We start from the raw sequence: 27,107 nt of genomic DNA, 5'->3' as shown, positions 1-27,107 counted from the left end.
ACAAAGATTTAATTTAAATGGCCCAATGCTTCTCTGACTGAGAAGGAACACTCCTCAGGTCCCTATTAGCAGTTACCCCAGCCTAAAAGGAAACAGAGAGATATAAACCAACGATAAGTTTTCCATCTACTTCAAGGAGATACGATAGAGTTAGTGCTGGAAGCGAGATGAATTCAGATGTGTTTTTTCCCCCCTGATATGTTTTAGTGTCTGGTTGCTCTCAGACAGTTTGACTGGGGTGCTTGTGCAGGGGGCTCACTGAACATCATCCTTTCCTTTTGTTAACTTTAGGTGGGTGTCATAGACCCATTAACCTGAGGCAGCAACTCCCCACTCAGACAATGGCATAGCAAGGAAGTTTCAACAGTTAAGGCATCGGATGCATAGTTGCTCAGAAGTCAGTCTTGCTGTGTTCACTGGGACTTACGCTCAGGTAATGGCATAATCCTGAGCAGCATGCAGGTCAAAGCAGCACCAGTGCTTGCCCTCACAAAACTGCCATTAAGCACTTTGCAACGTCATAGCAGTGGGGTGGGCTGGTGCAAAGGGTCATGCCAGCCCGCTTACACTGGCACAAGGTGCATTGTATGCTGTAGAAAGTATGTTCTGCGCCAAGCTGCGCGGAGGTGGTATGGGAGGGAAAGGCAGATGGAGGGCGGGGAGGAGTGTTACTGGGTGAGGGAGGACAGCAATGGGGCAAGGGCTGGGTGGATTGAGCCTGGGAGAGAACTTACTTACATTGAAACACATCTGTCATTTTGCTGCCTATTCTGCCAGTTTGGAGAGATCCTTCTGGAGCTACTCACAATCACTTCTGGTCTTCGCCACTTGGAAAAGTTTGGTGTCATCTGCAAACTTTGCCACCTCACTGCTCACCCCTGTCTCCAGGTCATTTATGAAGAGGTTGAAAAGCACCGGTCCCAGGACAGATCCTAGGGGCACACCGCTTTTCACTTCTCTCCATTGTGAAAATTGCCCATTGACACCATTCTCTGTTTCCTGGTCTTCAACCAGGTCTCAATCCAGGAGAGGACCTGTCCTCTAATTCCCTGACTGTGGAGTTTTTTCAGTAGCCTTTGGTGAGGGACCGTGTCGAACGCCTTCTGAAAGTCCAGATATATAATGTCCATGGGTTCTCCCACATCCACAAGCCTGTTGACCTTTTCAAAGAATTCTAAAAGGTTTGTGAGGCAAGACTTACACTTACAGAAGCCATGCTGATTCTCCCTCAGCAAGGTCTGTTCGTCTATGTGTTTTGAGATTCTATCTTTGATGAGGCATTCCACCATCTTACCCGGTATAGATGTTAGGCTGATCGGCCTATAGTTTCCAGGGTCCCCCCTCTTTTTAAAGATTGGTATGACATTTGCTATCCTCCAATCCTCTGGCACCGTGGCGGTTTTGAGGCACAAGTTGCATATTTCAGTCAAGAGATCAGCAATTTCATTCTTCAATTCCTTAATAACTCTTGGGTGGATGCCATCAGGGCCCGGTGACTTATTGATCTTTAATTTATCAATGAGGTCTGAAACATCTTCTCTTTTAACCTCTATCTGACTTAACTCCTCAGTCAGGAGGGGCTGTTCGGGCAGTGGTATCTGCCCAAGATCTTCTGCCGTGAAGACAGATGCAAAGAACTCATTTAATTTCTCTGCCATCTCTAAGTCTCCTTTTATCTCCCCTTTCCCTCCCTCACCATCCAGAGGGCCAACTGCTTCTCTGGCGGGTTTCCTGCTTCTAACATATTTGAAGAAGCTTTTATTATTCCCCTTAGTGTTGCTGGCCATGCGTTCCTCATAGTCTCGCTTGGCCTCCCGTATCACCTTCTTACATTTCTTTTGCCACAGTTTATGTTTTTATTCTCCTCATTAGAGCAAGAATTTCCTACTCTAAAAAAATCCTACTCTATAACTGTATTTCCTTTCTGGAATACTTCTTCAACCAACCAATAGTCCCAACTATTTGAACATTCTCAGATGCTATATAAATAGCTAATATTTCTAACGTAGCTGGGACAATGGCAAGATCATAGATTAAGGGCTCAATCCTAACTAACCTTTGAGTACTGATTTAGCCGCAATGCAGCTCCAAGGTAAGATAACAAACATGCCCTTACCTTGAGGAGGCCCCCTTGACTGCCTCCCTGCTGCAGGTTGCAGTGCATGCCACATTGGCACAGCTATGTCAGTGCTGGAAAGTTGGTTAGAATTGCTCCCTAAGGCTACAATTCCCACTTTCCTGGGAGTAAGTCCAATTGAACTCAGTGGAATATACTTCTGGGTAGATATGCATAGGATCGTGCTGTAAATGTATATTTGCACTTTCTGTCTCACTCACAGTAACCCAGATGAACAAATAGTAAAGACCAGGGGCTAAATTATTCTTTTGACGTCACTAGAGCAGGACCAGCTTAGGCCAGCTAAATATTTCTCCCCAGGTCACTAATGACAGATCAATCAATCACACAAGCTCTAACCTTGCAGAAGGCTCTGCAGACACAATTCTAGCACAGCAAATGAAAAGATCTGGGGTGGTGGGGATGGTGTTACAATGCTGCTGAACTCTATTTAATTTAAAAGTGATTATAATCAGTGAAGAAAATCCTGTAAATTAAGCAATTATGTACTCCAGTTTTTCTTTTCAGTCTCCTCTTTCTTCACTCACCATCTTGATTTTGCTTTGGAAATCAGAGGGGGGGAAAAATGTTAATGGCTCTGATTCCTCTACAATCAGTACCTGGTCTCCAGTCTAATAATCTCACCTCACCATCCTGTCTGAAGGAAGCCTTCTCCCATAACATAAAGCCCCAATACTGTAAAATCTTCCAGAGAGACTCTGTTGAGGTTACTGCTACAGTTTGAGGGACAGCGAACAGCAAACATGTTGTGGGTCTTCTCTGTAACAGCATCGGAACTCCTTCCCAGAGAAGCTCATGTGGTCACCTTGTTCCTCTCATTTATGACACTGGTCAAAATTTGCTTTTTTCAGAATGGCTTTTATCTTTGGATCAGGGCAAAATGAAAACAAAATATGTCACAATTTTAAATGGTTTCTCTGACACTTGGTTGGATTGTTTTAATGGTTAGCAGGTTTTTTATTTCTAAATTATGTTGTATGATTTTTTGAAAATTCTTTGTAAGTCGCTTTGAAAGGAGTGATTTTTTTTTTTTAAGGTGATGTGGGACAGAAATTTTAGAAAAGATGACAAATGGACACACAGATTGTGAACTGGATTTAGAGCACCACTGTGGTACAGCTGGTGCTATAACTGTTGGTTGGGTTTTACATGCACCTCCCATCCCTGGAGCAGGTCCTTTTAAAAGAGTGCAAAATCTCCCTGAGTTTTATCTATGGCTCAATCCTATTCAACCACTTCACTGATAGAATGCATGTTCCAGCAGCACAGTGTGCTTTCCAGAGGTTGCAAAACACAATCTGCTGGGCCACCACTGCAAACAGTGTTGTGGGTCTTCCAGGTGGTGGCCAGGTGCCAGTGTCCTCCCTGGAATCTCTGGCACCAGTAAGGCAGTGGCAGGGCAGTGGGCAGGGAGGGGGAGGGAATGGGGTGGACCAGGAGTGTTCTGGGTGGAGGGGGGTGAAGAACCAGGGGCAAGGAGGAGGCAGGTGGATCTATCAGCAATGGCACATGCTGGATCTTATCCCCTCTTTATAAAAGAGGCTGCATACATCTGAAAAGATTCATTGGCGATCAGACAGCCAACCAGGAGGTAAGTGCAAAATGTTTTCACTTACCTCCTGCTAGATTTCCGATTGCCTCCACCACCTTTTTGTTGTGGCTGCATTGGTACTAGTGGAAGAGGATAGGATTGGACTGTTAAATGCTTTTGGCTTGCCTCAAATTCCTTCGAGCATAGTTCTCAAAACATTTTAGCACCTGCACACACTTTTTAGAATGACAGTCTCTCATAACCCAACAGAAGTAATGTCACTAACCTGGAAGTCTTGGCTAGAAGTGACATCATGAATTTAGGCTTCAAATATAAGCCATGATCAGCCAAAGAGTCCCATTACACAGTGCGCTTGTGTTGTATTTTTGCATAGCTTGGAATTCAAATATTCCAGCTTGGAAGTCAAAGCAGAACGCAGACTTGGATTCTGCTCCAACGTCCCTCTTTCCAGCATCCCATCTTCCTACCTATTCAGGGCAAAGCACCATGCCTCTCTCCCACCAGAAACCTGCCTTGCCTAGCAGCTCTGTACCCTGTATTTTCAGTGGTGGCTGAGGTAGGTGCTACGCGACCCACCTGAAATTGGATCGCAATCCAGTTTGAGAAATGTTGCCTTAGAGTAGGAACCCCCAAGTTCACTTCAAATTTTGCCTTAGGTGAAATTTCAGAAGTAACCACAGTTACAGTCAAGGAGTATGGAAAGGTTGCCTGCCAGTGGACATGAAATGATATGGCACTGGCTTTGGGGTTGTCTTCCCCATTTAATAGGATTTGCTTGGACTGCAGAGTCCTCTAGGGATGCATCAGTCTCTCCATAAGAACATAAGAACAGCCCACTGGATCAGGCCATAGGCCCATCTAGTCCAGCTTCCTGTATCTCACAGCGGCCCACCAAATACCCCAAGGAGCACACCAGATAACAAGAGACCTCATCCTGGTGCCCTCCCTTGCATCTGGCATTCTGACATAACCCATTTCTAAAATCAGGAGGTTGCGCATACACATCATGGCTTGTACCCCATAATGGATTTTTCCTCCAGAAACTTGTCCAATCCCCTTTTAAAGGCATCTAGGCTAGACACCAGCACCACATCCTGTGGCAAGGAGTTCCACAGACCGACCACACGCTGAGTAAAGAAATATTTTCTTTGGTCTGTCCTAACCTGCCCAACACTCAATTTTAGTGGATGTCCCCTGGTTCTGGTATTATGTGAGAGTGTAAAGAGCATCTCCCTATCCACTCTGTCCATCCCCTGCATAATTTTGTATGTCTCAATCATGTCCCCCCTCAGGCGCCTCTTTTCTAGGCTGAAGAGGCCCAAACGCCATACCCTTTCCTCATAAGGAAGGTGCCTCAGCCCCGTAATCATCTTAGTCGCTCTCTTTTGCACCTTTTCCATTTCCACTATGTCTTTTTTGAGATGCGGTGACCAGAACTGGACACAATAGTCCAGGTGTGGCCTTACCATAGATTTGTACAATGGCATTTTAATATTAGCTGTTTTGTTCTCAATACCCTTCCTAATGATCCCAAGCATAGAATTGGCCTTCTTCACTGCTGCTGCACATTGGGTCGACACTTTCATCGACCTGTCCACCACCACCCCAAGATCTCTCTCCTGATCTGTCACAGACAGCTCAGAACCCATCAGCCTATATCTAAAGTTTTGATTTTTTGCCCCAATGTGCATGACTTTACACTTACTGACATTGAAGCGCATCTGCCATTTTGCTGCCCATTCTGCCAGTCTGGAGAGATCCTTCTGGAGCTCCTCACAATCACTTCTGGTCTTCACCACTCGGAAAAGTTTGGTGTCGTCTGCAAACTTAGCCACTTCACTGTTCAACCCTGTCTCCAGGTCATTTATGAAGAGGTTGAAAAGCACCGGTCCCAGGACAGATCCTTGGGGCACACCGCTTTTCACCTCTCTCCATTGTGAAAATTGCCCATTGACACCCACTCTCTGCTTCCTGGCCTCCAACCAGTTCTCAATCCATGAGAGGACCTGTCCTCTAATTCCCTGACTGTGTAGTTTTTTCAATAGCCTTTGGTGAGGGACCCTGTCAAACGCCTTCTGAAAGTCCAGATATATAATGTCCATGGGTTCTCCCACATCCACATGCCTGTTGACCTTTTCAAAGAATTCTATAAGGTTCGTGAGGCAAGACTTACCCTTACAGAAGCCATGCTGACTCTCCCTAAGCAAGGCCTGTTCATCTATGTGTTTTGAGATCCTATCTTTGATGAGGCATTCCACCATCTTACCCGGTATGGATGTTAGGCTGACCGGCCTATAGTTTCCCGGGTCCCCCCTCTTTCCCTTTTTAAAAATAGGCATGACATTTGCTATCCTCCAATCTTCTGGCACCGTGGCCGTTTTGCGGGACAAGTTGCATACCCTAGTCAAGAGATCTGCAACTTCATTCTTCAATTCCTTAATAACTCTTGGTTGGATGCCATCAGGGCCCGGTGACTTATTGATCTTTAATTTATCAATGAGGTCTGAAACATCTTCTCTTTTAACCTCTATCTGACTTAACTCCTCGGTCAGGAGGGGCGGTTCGGGCAGCGGTATCTGCCCGAGGTCTTCTGCCGTGAAGACAGATGCAAAGAACTCATTTAATTTCTCTGCCATCTCTAAGTCTCCTTTTATCTCCCCTTTCCCTCCCTCACCATCCAGAGGGCCAACCGCTTCTCTGGCGGGTTTCCTGCTTCTAACATATTTGAAGAAGCTTTTATTATTCCCCTTAATGTTGCTGGCCATGCGTTCCTCATAGTCTCTCTTGGCCTCCCGTATCACCTTCTTACATTTCTTTTGCCACAGTTTATGTTCCTTTTTACTCTCCTCATTAGGGCAAGACTTCCATTTACGGAAGGAAGCTTCCTTGCCCTTCACAGCCTCTCTAACTTGGCTGGTTAGCCATGCGGGCACCCTCCTGGATTTAGTGGAACCCTTCTTTCTTTGTGGTATACACCTCTGCTGGGCCTCTATTACTGTTGTTTTAAGCAGCCTCCATGCACTCTGGAGAGATTGGACTCTTTTTACCCTCCCTTTCAACCTCCTTCTAAACAGCCTCCTCATTTGGGGGAAGTCTGCCCCTCGGAAGTCAAGGGTTTTTGTTAGAGATTTGCCTGGTATTCTTCCCCCAACGTGCACGTCAAAACGGATCGCAGCATGATCACTGTTCCCCAATGGCTCAGTAACATTTACATCTCTAACCAGGTCCTGCATACCTCACAATATTAAATCCAGAGTCACCTGTCCTCTGGTGGGCTCCGTGACTAGCTGCTCTAAGCCACAGTCATTTAGCACGTCAAGAAATTCGATTTCCTTATCGTGACCAGAACACAAATTGACCCAGTCAATATGAGGATAATTGAAGTCCCCCATGATTACAACCCTGTCCCTCCTTGTCACCTCCCTGATCTGTTTCCTCATTTCAAGGTCCCCATCCGATTTCTGGTCTGGAGGATGATAGCACGCCCCCAGTATTACATTGCTGCACAAGCCTGGTAATTTAACCCACAGAGATTCTACGGTGGAGTTGGACCCACCTTCAATCTCTACTTTGCTGGATTCTATCCCTTCCTTAACATAAACGGCCACCCCACCTCCAACACGCCCCTGCCTGTCCCTCCTGTAGGGTTTATAGCCCGGGATTGCGGTATCCCACTGATTCTCCGCATTCCACCAGGTTTCCGTTATGCCCACTATGAGAATGTTTTCCCTTGTCACCAGACATTCCAGTTCTCCCACCTTTGCTCGTAGACTTCGGGCATTCGCATAAAAGCATTTGTACACGGAATGCCCCAGGATGGGCTGCTTATTCGCTCCTTTGTCCCCGCATCCTCTCATTGTGCCAAACCATCTATCACATCCCATCACGCTATCTTTCCCAATTTCTTCTTCTACTCTGCCTTTGTCTTGTTGTTCTCTAACCTCCCCATCCTCATCCCATAGGGATGAGGAGTCCCGAACCGGATGCCCCTCGGCTCCTGTCAGCCTTCCCCCAGGGATCAGTTTAAAAGCTGCTCTGCCACCTTTTTAATGTTATGCGCCAGCAGTCTGGTTCCATTCTGGTTCAAGTGGAGCCCGTCCCTCTTGTACAGGCCCCGCTTGTCCCAAAATGTTCCCTAGTGCCTAACGAATCTAAACCCCTCCTCCCTACACCACCGTCTCATCCACGCATTGAGACCCCTGATCTCCACCTGCCTAGCTGGCCCTGCGCGTGGAACAGGTAGCACTTCAGAGAACGCTACCTTTGAGGTCCTGGCTTTCAGCTTCCTGCCTTAAAGCTTAAATTTGGCCTCCAGGACCTCCCAGCTACACTTGCCCACTTGCTCCCTTCCTACCCCAAATGCCATCCTAAACTCCCAGCTACACTTGCCCACCCCAAATGCCATCCTAAACTGGAAAGTGTTACAGTCCTTCAGAGGTACTCAACGCCACTGGAGGCTTGTCCAATGACAGAATGTTCCATAGTTTGGGGAAAATGACTTGAAATGCATTGTGTTTTTTCTTTTCTGATTATTCAGGGAAACACCTTGGTCAACCTGAAGTTCTGCAGTATCCCACAGACTTCTCAGAGTGGGTTCCTGTTCTTCTGGGCAATCTTTGAAGCCCACTGAGCAAGCATCCTGAGCAATTAAGCTATGCAGAAGCTTAGAGACAGGGTCATCTCCATACAGCCATAATGTGCGTATTATTTCTGTGCCCTACTCCAAGCCCTTGAAGCAGCAGCTATAAATCATGACCGTTCCTCTCTCTTATCTTGTCCTCAAGCAGTACGGTTAAGCAGGTATGGTTCTGTTATCCTACAGAACCATTTTACACTGCAGCAGCAGGAGAGCTGACCTGTAAATGAAATCTAAGAAGAATCTAGGACCTTGCTCCTGAAACTGGCCTAGAAGCTAGTAGGGGAACCATTTCTGATGTAATGTTTTGATCTGTATGTACTCAGAAGAACTGTTCCAAAAGGGCACCATTAATCTTCCTCCCCATGACTGGGATTGGTGTCCTGTGGAACCACCAGTGCGCAGAACTTCTCTGGAGGAAAGAACAGAATGACCAGCAGTGATCAACTGTCTGTGGCAGGGACTCTCTTTATGCAAACTAGGCTTTAAATATAGAAATCCTAGTGCACAGCAGGGAATGAAGATGTCATCAGATATGACACTGCTTGGCAACAGTATATTGCAGGACGCGACAGTATTAAAATTTGTGTGGTTCACAGCTTTCGCTTAAGGGCGGACAGAAAAGTGTTCTCTTTCTCAGGGATTGTGTGTGTGTTGGTTTATTTTGGTGCTGCTTTTGAACCTGCTAATGTCTTCTACACATCTCCAGCCATCTGATAGTGAATGATATTGAACTGACAGAAGTGCCTTCCTTTTCATAATGGGGGATGGAGGGGAAAGCAGCTTTGCCCTCTAAATGAAAACTAGTTTGAGGTCTGTGAAATTGTCATAGGTCCCCCCACCAAGGAACCTTGGGAATTGTAGTTCTGTAAAAGGCTTAGAAATTGTGATTTGAGAAAATGTACTGTGGAAAAATAAGGTATTGTTTTATAGCTAGCATCTGATTTAATACTTTAATTGGCCAATGAATTAAGGCTGCAATCCTATGCACACTTACCTGGGAGTAAGCCTCATTAACTATAGGGGACTTACTTCTGAGTAGACATGCATAGGATTAGGCTGTAGGACTGCATGCATTTGTATGAGAAACAGGATCAGCCCAAGACCGTCTGACGTCTGAGACTACATGCCAGATGCTGTTCCCCTTACCTAATGATGTGCAGGCCTTTACTTCTCCTACCCTGCAATGTTCTGGCTGAAAATGTTCCTCTCTTCCACATTGCCTCTTCCTCTCTATCCCACTCTTCCTTTTCCAATCCAGGATCAGAAGGAGGAGTTGTGAAGGCAAGTAGGTGGACAGAGATGACCCCACCCCAATCTGCAGCCTAAGGCATCCATTTCAATTGGCCTCATGGATGGGGAGGCTCTGATGAGATATACAATAATTTTAAATAAAAACATACATGCATGGATGCATGCAGCAAGAATGCAAAGGCATTCTCTACCCTCCCAAACTTGAGCAATTGCCTCTTCTGTCAATTACTCAAGGTGGCAGAACCCAACATTCACAGATTTTATAAGTGCTTGTAATACAAATCATTTTTAAGTTTAAACCTGATGACTGATTAATTGGGATCCTTTTAGTTGATTACATATTTTAATGTCATTGTAAACAGTGCAGCCCTTGTTTGTTTCAAAGATAATAGACTCTTAGATGGTGTTCCTACACCAGTATTCACAAAGATGGTTGGTTGGTTGGCAACCTTCAGTCTCAAAAGACTATGGTATAAGCCTACAGCACCCGGTATTCCCAGGCAGTCTCCCATCCAAGTACTAACCAGGCCTGACCCTGCTTAGTTTCCAAGATCAGTAGGAAGTTTTATCTTGCAGTGCTTTGGGAGGGGTATTCACAAAGATGATGGCTGGAAATCAAACGTTTTCATACTTTGGGAGAAACGGGGCCCCTTTTCATCAGCAATGACATCTTGGCTCACTGAGCATCAAAATATGGAAATGTTGGAACTTATTTTACAGGACAGCTGCATATACTTAGAAACCACTGCTTGGAAACTCCTTGCACATCCCTGGACACCAAATGTTTGTCTGAATTAAAGGCTCCTGCAAGGTAAATGCCAACAAGATACTTGCACTTGGAGACAGGAAGGGGAATGTGCCTTGCTGAACCTTTTCTGCACTTGACCTAGAAGACTACAGAACAACAAAGGCTGTTGGTTACTGACCTTTGAACACAGAGAAGCAGTCCAAGCTCTTTGATGCATTATTCAAAACCAGCACATTTCAGAAAGCTGGTATAGATTCTGGAGCTTTGTATGCTTTACCAAGCTGTGAATCAGGACTTCCCTGGCTGAATCTCACCTCTGCCATGAACTCCCTTGGTGTCCTCAGGCAAGCCACTTCCTTTCATCCTTCCCTATGTGCAATGGCGTAGCTAAGGCATCTGCTAATCCAGATCAAAGAAGATTTTGTGGTCTCCCTCCCTGACAAAATAAAATTTAATTAATTAAATAAATAAAAGTGTGCCCCATATTGGTTAGAGACACTGTGCTGGGGTGAAGTGGGACAATCATTCTCCCCCTGCTAATTACAAGAGGAGCACCACTTGAAAAAGTGCCTCTTTACCCAGTAAGCAGGGTATTATGCTACATGAAAATGAGAGCTGATTCATATTAACATCTTATTGCTTATATGCTGTATCATAACACTTATTGGTTCTCAGAACAATCAGTCTCATTGGTCAGTTTTGAGTTTTAAAAATCCACTCTTCGTTCCATAAGACAGTTGTGTTTTCATTTTCTGGTTAATTGGCCATAACGTTTGACAGAATACAGATATTCCAACGCAGTTTGTTTTATTGCATTCAGAATTAAATTACCTTCCCAATGATGTGTAACATGATGGTATTAGTCTTACATACCAAGGATCTTACAATTTTGGCCACTAGTGTCAAACTCAACTTGTTACCCCCAAAGCTTGTTGTCTGGTGCAGTTGCCACCCCTGCACCCCCTTTAGCTATGCCACTGCCTATGTGCAATGTAAGAATAATCTCACCATATGGTGTTGTTGTCAGGCCAACATCAAGCTAATACATGCAAAGAGTTTTGCACACACACAAAATGTATTTAATGTTATTAAGGGCACAATCCTAACCCACTTTCCATCACTGACATAAGAGTAATGCAATTTTGAAGTAAGGGAACAAACATTACCTTACCTTGAGTAGGCTCCCATGACTGCCCCCCAACTGCAGAATGCAGCACATGCCCCACTGGCACAGCTATGCCAGTGCTGGAAAGTGGGTTAGGATTGTACCCTAAGGCTGCAATCCTATCCACCTGTCTTGCCACAGCTCCTCCCCACTGGGACTCATGCCCACTTAAGGCTGATTAGTTTCCCTTGTGAAACTCACCAGTGCAGCAAGCAAAAGTCAGAGTCCAGTTCCAGTCCACAGATTCCAAGTAAACCAGTCCAATAAATGAGAGTTGCCAAATCAGAGTCCAGAGCCAATAAGCCAAGTTACATTCTGAGGTCAGGTTCCAGGTAAGTCAGTCAAATCAGTCAGGGTATCCAAGTCAAAGTCCAAAGTCAATACACCAAGTCACAGTCTGAGATCAGATTCCAAAGTCAATAAGCCCAGTCTCATCTCATCCAGCCTGCACTCTTTCTACAACCCACAAACCCTTCCTGCCTCAGGTGCTCCTTATATCCCTGAGGGCCCTATTGCCTTCAAGTGGCTGCAACTGTGCAGCACACTCTGCTGGATGCCCAGACCTTACCCTTAAAGGGGCCACTGCTGACACCATATCTACCTCCTTGCCAGATCTTCCGAGATTCAAATACACCACCCTTACCTGGGGCTATGATGGGGCTTACTTCTGAGTAGACATGCATAGGCTTGGGCTGTAAATTTTAAGCAGTAACTTAAATGGTTTTCAGGATACAATAAGAAGCCAGTGCAGATTCCTTGATCACTGATGTAATTCACCTGTGGTGCCCTTGTGCATCCAGAGCTTCTCTTTGAGCATGGGCAGCTCCAATACAGTGGTTAATCCTCAAGGTTCATAACAAGCAGAGAAAGGCCAACTCTTGCAATAAGGAACACTTCTTAGATAGAACAAGGCCCATCAAGAAATGCTCACAACAGACTACCAGGACATCATTTCAGCATTTCACTTCAGGGCAGTGGCGTCACTAGGGGGTGCGGGCTGCACTGGGTGACATGCACATGGGGGGGTGACACCACTACTGGCCAAAACTGTTAAAATCTTGGTACTTTGGAATAATACCATCATGTTATACATCATTCAATGTGTAACTTCATGCAGAATGCAATGAAATAAACCATGTTGAAATATCTATATCTTATCAAAAGCTATAGCCAAAAAACCAGTGGGGCAGGGCAATGGTACATCACCATGCCCCCCACATGGGGCACTGCCCCACCCACTGCATAGGAGGAGGTGTGTCATGGGGGTGATGCACTAGGCTCCCGCACCGGGTGATACAAACCCTAGTGAATCCATTGCAGAGGTGAAGAATGTATTAAGTCAACAGAGGAGCTACTTCCAAAATGATTTGCTGGTTTAGTTAATTCCACCGCTTCTCGCCCCACACTCTTTTGGCCAGTTCTTAATAAGGAAGCCGTCAACACGGGTCTCTTCTTGGGTTCCAAGAAAGCCTTGAATGCCCTCTTAGCCCTTCTGCCATCAGAGAGACCCTGGCCATCAGTGAGTCTCCACTAAAAATGCTGTGGTGACAGTACGGCTGCCCAGGTGCCCACAATACCTGGGACAGGGACCTGGGAAAACAAAGGTGTGGGGTGGCGGCAGCAGCGGCGATGGAGAGAAAAAGCCAACTCAGTGGGACGATGTGCACGTGCAAGCATCGGACTGCGCAGTGGAGCTATGGAACGAGATGGAAGGGTACTTTTTTCCATGGAAGATGCCCCCTCCTCTTACCCAGGCTGTCACTTTGACCCTGGGTTGAGTCATCTACATTCAAACCCAAGAGAGAAATTGGGCGAAGAAGCAGGCTGCTTGCGAGCTGCTGTTGCTATGGAAACCAGAGGAGAGACAGAGGGAGGGAAGACGACAACTTGTGAATAAGAAGCAGCGCGATTCTCCCCCCCACCTCATTTTTCATTGGATGTATATATCGGGACTAATGATACAATTTATGTGTTGTTGTTCCGAAAAAAGAGGGGTAGCAAAGCTTTCTTTTGTGTTCACTGATCCTTTCCTTTTATCCTGGCTGCCTCCTCTTATGTTCCACTTCCTCCTGCAGCCAGAGTATAGATATTTGTCCCACATTTTGGTCTAGGGAACAAAAAAAATTGACTGCGTCGTAAATTCTTCTCAGCACTCTTCAACCTCCCTTCCCTCTGGGGGCTGAGAGGAAGCCTAATCATTTTTAATTTGAACTCTCTCTTGCCTTCAGCCCTCGAGGGTGGCGCGTGAGGGTGGAAGGTGGGGTGGGAAATGAAATCGCACTGATCCAGATTCTAGCTGGGTAAGAAAACCAACCAACAAGCTCCAAAAAAAAAAAAAAAGGCTACATATTTCAAGCAGACTCGATCTCATCTATTACCAGCCTCCTCCTCTTTCTGTTCTCTTTTCCTCTTCCTTTGCAGACTCAGGGCCCGATCCTATCCAACTTTCCAGCTCCCTTGCAGCCACAATGCAGCCCCGTGGTAAGAGAACAAATGTTTCCATACCTCGAGAAGGCTTCAGGGACTGAAGCCTTTCCACCACAGGATGAGCGCACACCCCACTGGCACAACTGCACCAGCACAGGAAAATTGGATAGGCTTTTGCCCTCAGTTATGAATTTCAAGGGTCATCGGAGATGGTCTCGATGATCTTATCTTCAGCCAACCCACGTTTGGCAGGATTCACACCAGAAGTGATTGGGAAGGGAAGAATCTCATTTGTTTTTAAAAGACGTGGAATCTCTTTTAAAAGCATGGGCTCAAATCCTAACCAACTTTTCAGTACTGGCATAGCTGTGCCAATGGAACGTGTGCTGCATCCTGCAGTTGGGTGGCACTCATGGAGGCCTCCTCAAAGTAAGGCAACGTTTGTTCCCTTACCTCGGAGCTGCATTGCCCTTATGTCGGTGCTGGAAAGTGGGTTAGGATTGCACCCTGGGACTCTTAAATCCATGCCTCAGGACAAGGGAAAAGAACCCCATGTCGTCCAACATTTCACAGGTGAGAAAGGGACATGCTCTCATGTACTTGTTCATGGAATGTACTACAAAACCGTAATGACATAGAATGACCATTGAAATGCACTGGTTCCTTCTGAATAGCTGTAGAACTATATGGAACTTCCCAGATGGCTGTTAGAATGCATTAAATCAAGGATGATTCATTGCTTACATACTATCTTTTGGGACAGTGCCCCCTTGTTAACACCTCTTGTCTCATACCAAGAATCGCTTACATCTGTAAGCAAACCGATCAACATCACCAAAGATTTATTTTAAAATATATTCTCCACTTTTTGGCCCTCTAAACATTTTTGAAGAATATTTATGGAATGTTTTATTTCATAAGAGCTGGTTTTATTTTTAAAAAACAGCTGCAAAACAGAATATATTCCGTAATGTAAGAAGAGCCCCACTGGAGCAGGACCAAACATCCAACCACTCCGGCAAGGCTGGCCCATTCATGAGATCAACTTAGGCAGTTGCCTTAGACAACACAACTGTTGCTCTGCACATGCCCGATCTCGTCTGATCTCGGAAGCTAAGCAGGGTCAGGCCTGGTTAGTACTTGGATGGGAGACTGCTTGGGAATACCGGGTGCTGTAGGCTTATACCATAGTCTTTTGAGACTGAAGGTTGCCAACCATGGTGGAGGGCTCTCACTTCTGTCCACTTGCCTCTGCTGCTCCTCTTCGTATGCCCTGGCAATGTAAGATGGGAATGGAACCAAGGAGGAAGTGTGGGGGAGAGGAGAATCGTGGCTTAGAGCTGTAGCCCAGGAAGAGGTAGTATGGAGAACAGCTCAGCAGAGGCTGCTATATAACCAGGTAAAGGGGCAACATTTGGTGTGCTGTCTCTGGTGCCAGGAGGCCTTGGACCAGCCTTGGAATCCAGTATCCTGTTTCCCAGTGTGGCTAGTCAGATGCCTCTGGGAAGCCCATGAGCAGGGCATGGGGGCTTTAGCCCTCCCCTAATTTTGCCCCTGGCACTTGATGGACCTTACTGCCTCTGAACAGGGACATTTTGTAGATCATGAATACATCTAATTGCCTTTTAAAGTCATCTAAACAAGTGGTCTTCATTACATTCCACAGGAGTGACTTCCACAAAATAATCTAGCAACATTTACTGTTTGGCAGAATTGAGGTGGGAGATGGAAAAGAAGCATTTTTGTTTAGACATCTCTAAAACCTCACCCAGGGGCTAAAAAGGGAGGGGGTCTCAGTTGGTGTGAGGGGCATGGACTACCATTGGAGAGATGAGCTGCACATTACCTGGAAGTAAGTTCTGAGTAAACATGCAAAAACTCAGTAGAAATTTATGCCTTCTGCTCTTTCATAATTCTGGAAAAAAGCCTTGTATTCTGGTCTGACAAGCAGTGAAACGCTCATGTATCTTTTGTATTGACCTCTGATGTGATTCTCTTTTTGTTCATTGGGTGCAGTGAGAGGGCAAAGTTGCATTCACTGAATTTCTCCCTGGTATGCAGTTATTGAAATTCGGGACTTTTTGTTGAGATGAAAGATGTCTATAAATCGGGAGTTTGAATCTATTTTATGCCAGAGTGGCCCTATTTCTGTTCCTGCTGCTTTTCATTTTTATGAATCTGTAAGCTGCTTTGAAAGGCATTTTCTTTTATTTCTTTTTCTTTTTTTTAGGACTAGCCAAGCAGGATATGAAATGCTCAAAATAAAATAATTGTTGGCAAAATAAAGTAACCAAATGAAAAGGTTCACTCTGAGGCCACAGGTTGAAACTGTCATGTGTAGTGTCCTTGTTCTTCGACCTTTAAATCCCATACACTGAAGTACAGGGCCCAATCCTATGCAAAGTCAAAGTCATAAACCTTTATTGGCATAAACAATAAAACCAGGGTGTTAAACAAAAAAGAGTCCATATACGTTAATTAGACTCAACTTTATGAGACAATTCTTGTATAAATACAATAAAGGTATTTTGCCACGGTAGTTGTTAAAATCTCATTCCTGCTGGTTAGTAACTGTCTAACCTTGACCAATCCTATCCAACTTTCTAGCACTTATGCAGCCTCAATGCAGCCCCAAGGTAAGGTTCTCTTATGGAGGCCTCCATAACTGCCCCCCCCCAACAGGGTGCAGTGCAGTCCCTGTTGACATGGCTGTATCTGTGGTAGAAAGTTGGTTAGGATTGGACCCAAGTGCTGAACAAAAGCTTCATTTGTTGATCTCTGTTTATGCCAATAAAGGTCTTACTGAACTGAATGGTTGATCTCTGTGCTAGGTTGTCTCCCTTTTTGTTCTAGGATAGGCTACTCCTGAAGGCAGAAGGGCAGGACCAGTACAAAATAATTAAAAGGAAAAAACTAAATGGAATGGAACTAAATTAAATGGAAGCAACCCTGATCTCTAGCTCTGAGCTCCCAAAGACAGATACAATTCTAGTTCTATAATTTCTTAGACCAGGCACTGTTTTTCTCTCTTTCTTTAAAACACAAAAGCATCTGAGTGTTAATTTGCCTCCTTTTGTGAAAGATTACTTCCAATTGGTCTTTAATCCTTAAATTCCAGGTTGGGGGCAGAAGGGGGAGACTGACTCAGTGTGGTGGGTTGTGATTAGATGCATCCCAAAAGCGATGGTTAGTAATTATCTCATTAATATGCAGCCTCATTTTAGGATGATTTGTAATCAAGGGCTTCCAACTTTCCAGGTGCAGTTCTTTCTGCAGGAAGCTGAATTGTTTGTTGCTGCTACGGGCTGTGTTTGGCACTGGCAGGCTTTGAGCAAATTTGATCCAACCTCTTCCAAAGACCTTCCTGCAAATCACTCAAGCCCCCCTCAATTTATCCTCTTGAGTTTGAAAGACTGCTTAAGAGGAGGGTTGCCAACTGATCAGAAAAACATGTCTGGTTTTGAAAAGCCGCTTGATCCTCAGAAACCAGTAAGCATTCACTTTTCACAGCATCGAGATACATATCATCTGCTAATGTCTGCAGGGGTTGCTGTTGCTTATGCAGAGCTATAGAGAGCAACTGAACAGTTGGCAACCCGGGGCTGATTTTAGAAGTCTGGAACAAAACTGTTAGTCTTAGAAACAATAAAGGTAGGGAAATTAACTAGAATCTCCCATACTGAAGATATAGCAGTTGTTCCACCTTGACAAAACAAAACTGTGAAGGAACTGGCGCTGCCTGCCATCACTTAAGCGTGAAATGAGGCTTTTATTTAATGTTATTCATGGTGATTGAGCACAGTCACCAATGCAGCAGAAGGAAATGTGAAGGTGGAATGATAAAATTAGGGAAAAGGTAAGCAAATAAATAAGATATACTTCCTCAGCTTGTGTGTGTTGCAGCTCTGTGGAAGAGTATGCTTTGCATTGAGACGGTCCGAGGCTCAATCTTTGGGAAAGGCTCCTGTGACACCCTGGAGAGGTGGTGCTAGTCATTGATGACTGTTCTGAACTAGAGGGTCCGAGGGTATAAGGCAACTTTATATATAGGTCATACTGTTTATCAATATGTTTTAATATCTATGCTGATCCAGTTTTAGGTCTCTCCTGAGCAATGGCAAGCAGTTCATCACAGCTGCTGTTGTGGTGATCAGATGGGATTCACAATCTGTGTCCCAACTGTCTAGAGTTCCCAAAGCAGAACGTAAACCACCAACTGATTTTAGCCACATGACAGCCTGGTCAATTGGGGAAATGTAATCTGCCTTTGGAGATGCATAGCTGAAGCATGTTCAAGAAGGCAACTTTCACACAGTTCATATAAGCTCCACTTGAACCAGTTACAGTGCTTCCTTGGAACACATTTTATGTTGTGGGTATCCAGTAGCTGTTTGAAAAATGTATAGCAAGTTGACACCTTATAGTGGGAGGATGCTGAAGTCATCACAGCAAAAACTGAAATATATCCACACTTGCAATTGCAATTGGCAACCTTCAGTCTCGAAAGACTATGGTATCGCGCTCTGAAAGGTGGTTCTGGCACAGTGTCTAGTGTGGCTGAAAAGGCCAATCTGGGAGTGACAATCCCTTCCCCACCGGGAGCAAGTGCAGTCTGTCCCTGGTCTGTCTCCCTGGCTATGGGCCTTCCTTCTTTGCCTCTTTGCCTCAGACTGTTGGCCAAGTGTCTCTTCAAACTGGGAAAGGCCATGCTGCACAGCCTGCCTCCAAGCGGGTCGCTCAGAGGCCAGGGTTTCCCACTTGTTGAGGTCCACTCCTAAGGCCTTCAGATCCCTCTTGCAGATGTCCTTGTATCGCAGCTGTGGTCTACCTGTAGGGCGTTTTCCTTGCACGAGTTCTCCATAGAGGAGATCCTTTGGGATCTGGCCATCATTCATTCTCACGACATGACCAAGCCAACGCAGGCGTCTCTGTTTCAGCAGTGCATACATGCTAGGGATTCCAGCACGTTCCAGGACTGTGTTGTCAGGAACTTTGTCCTGCCAGGTGAAGCCGAGAATGCGTCGGAGGCAGCGCATGTGGAAAGCGTTCAGTTTCCTCTCCTGTTGTGAGCGGAGAGTCCATGACTCACTGCAGTACAGAAGTGTACTCAGGACGCAAGCTCTGTAGACCTGGATCTTGGTATGTTCTGTCAGCTTCTTGTTGGACCAGACTCTCTTTGTGAGTCTAGAAAACATGGTAGCTTTCTTCCACACTTGTCCACCATCAAATTGCCATCTTGCCACTTGTCCACCATCAAATTGCCATCTTGCCACACACTGACTACTGCTTATGCAAAATTGGCTCTGAGTTCATTCTAGATGGAAGCTGGTCTTATTAAGGTGAACTTTCTAACCATCTGCAGATTCAGGAAGGGGTCATACTGTGTGGTAGAGCATTTGCTTGAAATTCATAAGAATCTTGGTTCAGTCCATAGTATCTCCAGGTAGGACTGGCAATGATCCCCCTCTAGTTGAGTAGACAATAGCTAGATGGACCGATGGTCTGATTCATTATAAAGCAGTTTTATAATCTGACAAAGTTCACAGAGGGCGCAATCCTAATGAACTTTCCAGCACTGACATAAGGACAATGAAGCTCCAAGATAAGGGAACAAACACTCTCTTACTTTGAGGAAGCTTCCATGAGTGCCACCCAACTGTACATGTCCCATTTGCACAGCTATTCCCGTGCTGGGAACTTGGTTAGAATTTGGGCTATAGTTTATGATTTAGGCAGAGATAGCCCCCCTATCTTATTCCTGGCTGTGGTCTTTGCTTCTGGTTCTTAAAGCAAGTCCAATGTTCAAAACAAAGGGGATTTTATCCCAATCCTTCTGAGCTCTTTGATTCTGTTGAACTTCTTCAATGGCTGCATCTTCTCAAAGAATAGCAAGAAGCCACCAAGGAGGCTTGAACTACAGCTCCATTCAGAAGTTCAAAACAGGCCATGACTTGTGCTGGACATCTGTGCAGTTGTATGAACATTTAAATCTCTTTTCCCAGGGCCTTTCCAGGTTGTAGGAGAAATGCCTTCGGACACTGCATTTCCTTGTGGACTAGCAAGACAGCATGGGCATTTGTTATTTAAAGTGGCTGACCAAAGTAGTCAAATGTTCTTGAAGCTGCACAGAGACCAACCACGTGGCAGATTTTCAGCGATCTCTACACTGCAGATTTTGGTTGCATCTGAGTTTCGGCGCAAGTTCCTTCATGAGCATTTTGATGGAGGACTGCTGAGAATTAATTCTGACAAACTCTCATCATTTAGGGTGAAGAAGCGTGGGAGATTCCCCCCATCTCCTTATGAAAAGGGGTATTTGCATATATGCATGAATGGAACGACCTTTTCCTCATGTTTGCCTTTCAACCGTGTCTTAGTCATCATCACCTGCAGTCACGATCCTCCATGGTATCTCCACAGCAACCAGTCATAAGGTCACAAATCAAGGACAGTTTCCATCCAGCCGAGGCCTCCCATGAAGGGTATTACTGCAGATACAGCTGGATAAATTTTGAGCAGTTTGAAACAAACTTTTGCAGGGGGAACTAAGTTTTTGTAGCACTAGTATCCTGGAGATGGGCCGTGATGTTTCTGAACAAGATATAGATAACGATTATAGTGATGTTTCTTAACAAGAGATAGATGACGATTATAAAAATAATGAAGATTGGTACTGCCTCCTTTCAATCTGCATAACATTATATGAAAAGTATATCAGAGTCTTCCTTACTTATTCTTTACATTTTCTTTCTTTCCCTGATTTTCTCTTACCCCTTTTTCTTTCTAATATTTTCTTTTTCCTTTCACTATTCATTTTCATGTTCCTTTCTATCTTTCTGTTAGACAAATCCTGGGGAGTTGCCTGTGAATTGGTTGGGGTTGTGCATGTTACTTACAGCCTAGGCTTATGAATGGCCACAGAAGTAAGTTCCATTGTGTTCAAAAGGGTTTACTTCTAAGAAAGTGTGTATAGGGTTGCAGCCTTACGCAATGGGGGTGGGGAGCTTGGAATAATGCCTGTATTATTCCATGGACTTAAATGCTAGACGAACCACGTTCAGCACCGGATGCAATCCGACTGAAGTGGGAATCAGGCAGGCAGGCAGGCATGACGCTCATGAGATAAACAGCCTCTTTTGCACAAATACCGTGCAATGATTGAGGGGAAAAAATAAATAGAAAGAGGAGAAAATTAACAGATGGAAGTAGGTTTGCCTCTAAATAGAATCTCTTTAAAAGTTTTTCAAGAGACGTCGCTGGCCTTTTAAAAAAAACACAAAGACAAAACATGTACACACCAGCAAAAATCAAAAGCGCAATTAACCTCCCTTGCCCCTCCTTTCCTGACACCCCTTTGTGTCAGGTTGATCAATAAGCCTCTACAATGAAATAAACCATTTTCCTCTTCTATGAATCACAGCTGTAATTTCCGCATCTTGGCTCATCCATTTCTCTGAAGTAAAAGTCTTTTAATGGCTTCAAGGAGGGTCCTTTGATAACTGTTTCTTCATCTGTAATAAAACAAACAATGGCCAGGGAGAGAGAGAGAGAGAGAGAGAGAGAGAGAGAGAGAGAGAGAGATGACTGATGCGATAATTCAATCTCTGCCTTTTGATGATCTGTTCCATTACTCCTAGATGCCTCCAAATGTACCTCTAACTGGTAAGGGACTTAGCAGCTCTGTGCAATCACTCTTGTCATTAGCCTATGAATAACCCATACATTTGGAGGTCAGTTTGCAGGGTTGCCAAGTGACCAGGAAATAACCCGGCCTGGCCTGCTCCTGTGCTTTTAACAGCAGTTTATGTAGGAATCAGCAAGTGACACTTTTTCACAACACAGAGATAAGCTTTACCATCTGCTGGTGCCTGCACATCAAGCTGCTGCTAAAAAACAGAACACAGAAGAGGCGAAAAGGGGGGGGGGATGGCAACCCTATCAGCTTGTCAGGTGAATGACTTTGGCTTCAGTAATAGTCAAGTAATGTCTGTTTCCATCTTTGACTTTAGAAACTAGAGAACAGAAAGCATTTTCACAGGTATAAAAGACAAATATACTATTTTTCAAGCAGAGAGAAACTAGGCAAGGTTTTACCCACCCAGCCCCATGCACCCAAATCTAAGATAGCAGCTCCTTAATTAAAAAAAAAAAAATACTTAGCAATCTAATATCAGTCCCTTAATTTGAAGTGTTAGGCCGCATCTGAGCTCAGGGGTTGTGGGGCAAAAGCTATGCAGTTCATTGCAAGAGTAGGCCTGTAGATTGGGCTGTTAGGCACGAACATAACCGTTAGCATAAATGTGTGACATGACATATTCATGCTAACATCTATTCTGACCCCATGATTAATCACTGACAGAGATCATGATGGTTTTCAAAGTCTTCACAGCAGGGGAAAGTCTGTGACTCAGTGGTGGAGCACATAATTGCACTCAGAAGCTCCCAGGTTCAATCTCTGCCATCCTTAGGTTGGACTGGGAAAGACCTTTTACTAAAACTTGGAAAGCCACTGCCAATATGAATGGCCAATACTGGATCAAGTCTGTCCCAGTAAGTGGCAGCGTCCTATGCTGCTACACTAAATATGCTTAAACTTTCTACATTTAGTGTACACTTTTCACATCAAAAGGTGTACAATGGAACCTTTGTGAATTGCAGAAGAATCTGGGTCACAGTCTATACTTGGTTCCTGCAAAATACTGGCAAGATCCCTTGGGCTTCACTGTGGCCCACATGCACTAAGGCTGCAATCCTAAACACCCTTATCCAGGAGTAAGTTCCATTGAACTCAGCAGGGTTTACTTCTAAGTAGACATGCACAGGATTGCACTGGAGGGATTTGTCCCCTGCCGTACCACTTCACATGGTCCACCTATTTGAAGTACCACTGGAAGTAACTGGAGATGACATCATCACCAGTTATGTCTGGTTTGGGAGGCCAGATGTGGTGTGACCAACACCAGTAAGAGGCTCAGGGTGGATGGGAGGGCTTTTTTAAGCATGGAAAGATATGCTTTGGACCTCTGCTTGCTGAGCTTCCTACCGCTGTTCGTTCCACCGCATTCCTGGTCTCACTACTGGGCAGTTGGTGCCCAGGGATCTCGCAAGTGCTACCAGACACCACTTCAAGTACCATTGGCAGTACCCATACCACTGCTTGAGAAACACTGCTCTAGAATTTCTCGCTTGTGCCTGCACATTGAAGGAGAATATTTGCAGTGGTGGGCAAACTGTCTTTCAGAGAATCCTTTCGCTGATCTTCTAATTAAGGAAACTTTGGTAAGTTTCTAAGGAATTCCAGGCTTTGCCAGCAGAATACAGTTGGACAACCACTGTAGCAGAGACAGATGAACACACTAGCAGGTGGTCTAGTCAAGAAAACACAGGATGGACTGTGCGAGAGACAGAGAAAAACTGAACTGGGTAAATGGAGATTGTAGGAAAGTGAAAGCAAGGGGAAATGACTTCAGGGCTAGCTGGAAAGGGGATACAGGTTTTTGGAAATAGTTTAGCAATGGAAGTTCTTGAAGAGCTGAGATGTTCTAGGAAGTCTTATGGGAAGGAATGCTGTGTTGTTGGAGCCTGTGGGTGCCTGATCAACTCAATGACTGCAATGACATGACCATCCTCTCGACAAAACTTCCCAAATCATCTCTCTTCATCAAGCGTCAAAGCTCTGCACCTAGCCTCTGGCAGGACTGAAATATCTCCAGTCCCTGAAGTCCACAAAAAATTCAGTTTCCTCCATTTGACCATCTGTCAGGGTGAGGTGACACAAGGAATTGGAAACCAGTTTCTGCTGCCTAGGTTTTGAGGCCCAACTCAGTAGTGCAATCCTCAATGAAAGTGAGGGAAAATAATTTGCTTATCTAGCTCTTCTCTCAATTCTGTGTTGTTAGAGCCCTGGTTCTATGGACCACTGGTGGTCCACGAGACCCTGAGAAGTGGTCCATGAGTTATCAGGGGAAAAAAAAAATTACCTTTAATCACTTCCTGCATCAGCTGCAGCTGTGGGTGGTCTGTTCTTCACCCTCTTTGGTAATCTGTGGGGGAGCTCTCACTCAGGAGATCACCAGAGAGGGCGTAGTATGGACTGTCCACAGCCACAGCTGGCAACAAAAGCAGCAACCTACAAATCTTCTCTATAAATAATAAGTCATCTCTAATTATTACAAATGTAATTGTATTTTTTGTGTGCAGGGATGTGAGGGGTTGCATGGGGTCCACAACAATTCCAATTTTTGCTTTAGTGGTCCAGAGTCTCCTAAATGTTGGGAACCACTGTGTTAGAGGTATGCAGAGATGTTCTTAGTTCAGGAGCAATCATACAATGAACCAAGTTAAACAGCCAGGATGTGTACCCAAAATACCTATGTCCTGCCCATGTAAATAGGATTGTTTTGTTTAGGAATCAACCTTCAAACCAACTTTAGATGCCTTCTGAGTGCATTCTTTCCATCCTGCCCAAGCTTCTGTTATAATTTTCTTGTGTGGATGAGCTTGTGGTGCTCAATGGGTTATCACAATGCAGAGCTCAGTGTCTCTTACTCTCCACTGTGAAACAAATGCCCTCGGGGAATGTCCCAGGAGCAGGTACCTGTACTGCTACTGATCAGATTGACAGCATGGAACAAACAGTACTGGTTTCTCCACAGCGAGAAATTCCACTCGCTGAGTCCTGAGTCACCTCCATTTTCCAAAGAAGGTCAGGCACAAAAAGAAGAATCAGGAAGCATAGTGAAAGCAGGTAACTAGCACTATAGGGTGAGATGGTTAAGGACTATATGTGCACTCCCAGGTGGTGAAAGAAAAAGTTAACAATAATGCACTGTTGAAGAATGTAACCTCTTGGTTGGAACATGTGTGTGAATAGGTCAATTTTTCCTGAAGTAAAGTATGAGACATCTTTCCTGTTAGCATTTTAGTACTTGCTCTGGGAAGTACAAATTACTCAGCTCCAACATGTCCTCAGTTGATCTTCATTGTACATATAGGCAGAATACATACCTAGATTTCAGTATTGCAATAGGTGAAACCATTCAGTTTTAGAAGATCTGGAAATGTTTTTCTGGAGCCTGCCAAAAACTCTGGAGTAGATATTAGTGTCCTGAAAAGATTCTGGAATATGTGGTCTGTGGTTCAGCTTTTTAGAGCCAACATCCCCATAGAACAACACAGAGACTATTGGTGGTTGAGCTCATAAAGGACCGTTCTTTTGTGCCTTGATGGCCCTTGATGGTCCAATCCCAGCTGGAGATGGTTGTTCTCTCTCTAGTTCCTTGAGGAGGATCCAGAATTTCTTGAATTTGCAATAAAGGTGGTGAGGGAAGCCAAGTTTGAAGGAACTCCTTTTGTGATTACTATTGGTCTTGTTTACCTCAAAGTCAAGAAGCTCCCAGGATGTGGCCTTGTTTACAAGGTTAAATCTGTTGACCAAGCAAAGTGTAACTGGTTGTGAAATTCTTCAATGGCCATCACTCAGGATGCTTTTAATGCCACAGTGGAGGCAGCTCTTCTGCAATAAAATAAAATAAAAATAAATGCATGGCTTTTTAGAAATTCTCCACTCAGTCAATCTTTTCATTGAAAATAACTTTTTAAAGTGAACTGAAACATTTAACTTGTCAAGTAAATAAGCTGTATTGAATGGAAAATTGCTTCATGTTGTTGTTTGGTGATTCTTCCATGCCATGCAAAATAATTTATTTGCTAGATGCAATTTTCCTGAAAGGAAAAAAAAAGAATTCCTTCTAACTCCATCTTGAAGAATAGAAAATAGTTTCACTGAAAAGGAAGAGATGGCACTTATGATTACTTATGATGACTGTTTTTGGACAGGAAGACTATTATGCTCAGATTACACTAGACTGGGGAGGGGGGTTCTGTGAATGAAATTCAGGTACGTATTGAAGAAAAAAGAGATACTTCCAATTTACATTAAGGTAAGTATGAAATAACTTTGTCTCTCAGTTTCTTCAGTTCCAGCATTGTAAGAATTGTCAATTATTAAGGTGATAAAACTGCCTTCTGTCAATTATTTTGACAGATTCTTCTCCTAAGCAGATCTGAGGCAAGAACAAAAACACAAGAAGCCAAACAAGTTTCTGTGAATCTTCAATCTAATCCAACGGGCCTCTTATGTTCTTAAAATTTAGTCCTTCATTCGTTCTTATTTACTCTTCTCCTTAACAGGTCTAAGGCAGAAACAAAAACAAAGATAGCTGATAGGTTTATTCCCACAGGGCTATCAGTGTGCAGTTTCTCAAAAGGTCAAACAAACTCTTCATCAAAAGAGTTTAATGACAAAATACACATACTCGGTCTATGAGTATGTCTACCTCAATGTCAAAAACCTGCATAATCTCATTTTCCTGTGGAGAATGTATCCTCAAAAATTAAAGTACCTGTCATCCCTATTAAATTTCTGCTATATTCCCACTACTCCACACATTCCCAAAGATTATAACAACTACTACAGCAGTGCAAGTGCACAAACACACTTATTCCTATCTCATTTATCCATACAAATTCTCCCACAACAAACTCCCACCATGCATATTTTAACAGTTACTCAAGAACAGAGTCTCCAAACTTTTTGGCCAGAGGGCCACATCAAATATCTGGCGTAGTGCTCAGGGTAAAAAAAAAAAAAATTTTAATATAAAATTTAAATAAATAAATTAGAGATGGAACTTAGATGAGTGAATAAATGAATGAATGGGCTCATTCATTCAAACTCTCTGGCCCTCAGAGGAATACTACAGACAAAATCCCTACAGACCTAATACCCTACAGACACAATCAGAGCACAGTTCTGGTCATGTTCAGTTGAGTGAGCCGGAGGCTTTCAGGGGACAAGCCACGGACCAGAAAGAGGCTTGCTGCGGGCCACATCTGGCCCCTGGGTCAGGGTTTGGAGACCCCTGCTCTAGAAGATGTTTTTTTTTTTGTATCGGGATGAGTAGCTATACTTTCATTTACATCTTCCGCAGTGTCTAGGCCTTTGGCTATCTCTTTTCAACACTTCAGGAATTTGGTATACTGACCACCCAGCAACCAAGGGCCTCAATTTCATTTCTTCTGATGGCTGGGTAAAACGTTTTGCAAGTGCCTTCAAATGGTCTCCATGTTCTAAGTGCGTTTTCTTGCACAAAATGGCTTTTTTTTCACACAACCATTGTATGAAAC

The 27,107-nt window shown here is 44.3% G+C and overlaps 1 protein-coding gene and 1 pseudogene across 1 annotated transcript in view; both read left to right on the top strand.

Moving 5' to 3' along the window:
• Nucleotides 1-27,107, top strand: part of TMEM178B (transmembrane protein 178B) — a 307,161-nt gene that overhangs the window by 191,110 nt on the left and 88,944 nt on the right. The window lies entirely within an intron of this gene.
• LOC136658010 (5S ribosomal RNA) lies at nucleotides 14,982-15,100 on the top strand (annotated as a pseudogene).

This window comes from Tiliqua scincoides, chromosome 7, assembly GCF_035046505.1.
Source record: "Tiliqua scincoides isolate rTilSci1 chromosome 7, rTilSci1.hap2, whole genome shotgun sequence".
Taxonomy (NCBI): Eukaryota; Metazoa; Chordata; class Lepidosauria; order Squamata; family Scincidae; genus Tiliqua; species Tiliqua scincoides.
This window is presented reverse-complemented; position numbering and strand designations above follow the sequence as displayed.